The sequence below is a fragment of the Silene latifolia genome, chromosome X (assembly GCF_048544455.1).
Source record: "Silene latifolia isolate original U9 population chromosome X, ASM4854445v1, whole genome shotgun sequence".
NCBI classification, from domain to species: domain Eukaryota; kingdom Viridiplantae; phylum Streptophyta; class Magnoliopsida; order Caryophyllales; family Caryophyllaceae; genus Silene; species Silene latifolia.
Window position 1 is genome coordinate 220,841,321 of NC_133537.1, and position 4,118 is coordinate 220,845,438.

Below are 4,118 nucleotides of genomic sequence, written 5' to 3' on the forward strand. Positions count from 1 at the left end.
TTGTTTACATTTCATTTTAATCATCTTGCTTGCTTTCATTTTTTTGTTTGCATTGTTATTTAGTTTAGTTGATCTCCTACCTCAACCCAAATTGTGACACCCTTAGACACAATCATTTGCAATCGAAAATCCTACATCAATACTCGTCCCTTGGGATCCGACCTTTACTTACCTCTTTACTAAAAGTAGAGTAGTTTGTGAAGTTATAAATATTGTTTTGGTTTAGGTAACTCTTAATGACAAGTAACCGAAAAATAGCACCGACCAGTAGCATTATAAGGAAATAGTTCAGGTGTTGAATATTTGAGTGGGAGTGATAAAATGTGTGGACACATCCACCCGCGTCGCGCGCATCCGCGCGTTGGTTTTGAGGCGGCTGCACTTCTCCCACGGAACTCCGGCGTGAGGCCAAAGCACGTCATGGGCCGTTACCGATTTGTAAGGTATTGAAACTGGTGAAAGGTTTGACAAGCCTGCATTTGTGCAGTCGCCACCAATTCTTATGGAAAATTAGAACCGTTCGAATAGTTCGCGTCATGTCAAGACACAATGTAGTGACATGAACACTAAGAAGTTCGTTACCCTTAGCATTCTATGTCTAGAATGACTCTCGCGATGCCAATGAACACGGGTGTTCACAGAGATCTTGAGTAAGGGGTGAGAGTACGTATTAGGAAGCTCGTTTATTTGAACACCTAATCTCGCCCGCTTCGATAGCGGCCTCAACTAATGATCAGGGAACTTATTATATTTAATATGTTATCAATTGTATGCATGCTCTGCAACAAACATTTTTAAACCTAACATGTGAATATATACTATGTCGGTTGACAAGCAATTTAGCACTGAATTGGGTCGAAGTTAGAATTAGATTCGTTACATGTGAATATACCAGATAAATAAATCATACAAGAACGATATGAAAAGACGATAAATTACATGATATAAATTACAATAAACTTGAATTTACGTCATAAACACGCTCAAGAACGATTTTAGAAATAGAAGAAAATAAAAGAAATAAGAAAATTAATTGAATCAGAAAATTAGATAAATAAGAAATTTGGAAAAAATAAGGAAATGGGAAAATAAGGGAAATTGGAAAAAAAAATAAGGAAATTGGAAAAAAAATAAGGAAATTGAAAAAAATAAGGAAATTGGAAAAATAAGGAAATTGGAAAAATAAGGAAATTGGAAAAAAGGAAATTAAAATAAATAGGAAATAAAATAAATTAGGAAAATAAAGGAATAAAAATAAAATAGAAAATATGAATTATATGGAAAATATGAATTATGGAAAATATGTCGAATTATGGTGATAATATGAATAATAGTCGATTAGAAACCTAATTAGAAAGCTACGTCAAGACGAGAAGAGTCAAGAGGCAAAAGCCATCTCAGAACAGGTGCAGCATAAACTGCGTCCTCTGGAAGAGGCGCATCAGTTTATGCGTTTGTTCTCGAGTTGGATTCTGACTGTGAAAGTCAGACTTGCGGGTTAGTTATTGTTCGTTGATTAATTTACATTGATTATTAGTGCATAACTCGAATGGAAGTGGTTTAGCAAATTATAGACATATTGAAGGTCATCATAAGTAAGATTAAAACGAATTATACAACGGTTTAAACGATTTACGATGTCGGATTTACACAGATCGAAACTTTGAATGAAACTAAAGGAGGTCAAGGTTGAAATTAACACTAGAAAACAAACTAAAAGCATGTATAAAGACGAATTCCAACGACTCGATATGGAGAAATCGAATCCTTTAAATCCGGCTTTGAATAAATGAAGAAAGAGTTGAGAAATATGGAAAAGACGAGCAACAGAGAACACGAGGAAGAAAAAGGAGAGCAACAACAACTAAGCAGCCTTTGGAAGAGGCGCTGCAGATGATGCGATCCTTCCATAAGGCGCAATAGCTGTTGCATTCCTTCTCGACGGTGTTTCTCTGCTGTTTCGTCAAAAAAAGGTTTTAAAAAAGGTATTTGATGCTTGTATTTTATATAAGGTTTTTACCTCATTTTTACACGCATTTCTTTGTTATTTATGTAGCATCTAGCTACAAATGCCCCCGAATAGTCTACTTTGGTTTGTCTTGTATTAATTGCAGGTACGAACCAGAAAGGAGCGAAATCAGGCCTGAACTTGTCCTAATCGTATGCATTTTGGAGAACGAGGAATCGTAGCTTGGAATGTGTCACTTAGAGATGCGTGAAGTGGCTTCAGAAGGTGTCAAGGAGTCCACCCTTGCTTGTATAGCTCGATCAATCCATTTTGCTACTCATAATGGTCGATCGAATGTTTTTTCCTCCAGGAATCACTCGATCAAACTCTGCCTTTACTCGATCGAGATAGCCATCCTCTGAAGTCTTCGATCGAGCGCCGTGTTTAATCGATCGAATATTTTGTCATATTTTCTCCTCGATCGAGTGGTTTCATTTCACTCGATCGAGAGCCTAGGTGTTTTATGCGGATTTTGAGTTTATTTCGAGTTTTTCCTTATTGTAAATTAGGATAAATAAGTATGATGGCAGTCATAATAACTCTCTTCTCTTCTTCTCTTCTTCGACTTCTCTGCCCTTGCTCTCCCTTAGGATTGGAAACTTGGAACTTATTTCTCCTTTACTTTTCCTTGTAATCGGTACTCTTTATTCTTAATTAATTAATTGTTCTTATCTTATTGCTTTTGTTCTCTCAATCTCTATTGTTTCTACTTTCCTCTTAGATCATCAATTATGCTTAATTTCTATAGTTTATGTGTTGTTATTGTTCATTCAATAGTCATGCATAGCTAATTCCTTTTGCTAATACATAGGGGAGCCATGATTTTAAGGAATTATGAATGGGTGATTAGAACTTGATGCGAATTTGATCTATGTTGTTAATCGCTGCATAAAATTGTTCTTGTCTACTTGAGTCGATGCAATTAGATATTTAACCTCGGTACACCTTAACCTGGATCGGAAGATTGGAAAAGGTAAGACCTGCAGTGAACATTAGGGCATTCTAATGAGGGCGGAAGTTAAGTTAGAATTGTCTTAGGGCGAATAGCGGACCGGAAGGACCCTTTCACTACCCTGTAGATCGAATTTGCATTGAGCCGAGACCCTAGACTATATCTCTTAAGAATCATGGTGAACCGACTGTCTTAGCTGTTTTTCTTTCCTTGATATTTTCCAACTTACTTCTTTGTTTTCCTTTACTTTATTTCTCTCCTTTGATCTCCTTAGATTTGAACAACAGCTAAAACCCCCAAGAAATTGTTACTCAAACGGACTTAGTTTAGCAGGTTTTTTCCCATCTCCCTGTGGAGATCGACTCTACTTCCTCTAACTTCTGTTAGTAGTTATAGGTAACTATTTTTGATACTAAAATGATGGTATCAAATTTTCGCGCCGTTGCCGGGGAGGTGGCGTAATTTTGTTGCTTATAAGTCTGTCTCTCGCCTCAAGGAATTTATTCCTTGAGACTGATCTCATATTCTTTCTAGTGCTTTATTAGTGTTGGAGGAAATTTATTCTAGAAGAGAACATTGTCGTACCTGCCCTTCTGTAGACTCTACTTGCTGAGATGTCGAATATCGCCAGTCACTCAGAACCTACGGTGGATTCTCTGCCTAAAGGTTTCTTGTTTCCTACTATAGACGCAGGGATCTTTGGAATTCAGCCATCTTATATACAGTTGGTTGAGAGAAATCTCTTCAAGAGACTACCTGGTGAAGATCCATGTAAGCATATAGAGCTGTTTACAGAGTACTGTTCCACCATTCGTTTAACTGCTGGCGTGACACAGGATAGGGTCAAGGGAGTTCTTTTTCCCTTTTCTTTGACTGATGATGCCCAGGAATGGTTGAGAGATTTGGACAGGGAAGCTACCGATGTTACTGATTGGAGTTCCCTTACTTTAGCCTTCTACAGACGGTATTTCCCACCAAAGCGCACTAATGCGCTGAGAAGCCAAATAACTGCATTTGAGCAATTGCCTACTAAAGATCTGAATGGGCCTTGGACTAGGTTCAAGAAACTTGTTCGTTCTGTGCCTCATCATGGTTTCAAACATTGGTTCCTATGTATCCAATTCTACAATGGGTTATATCGACCTGAGAGCCATATTA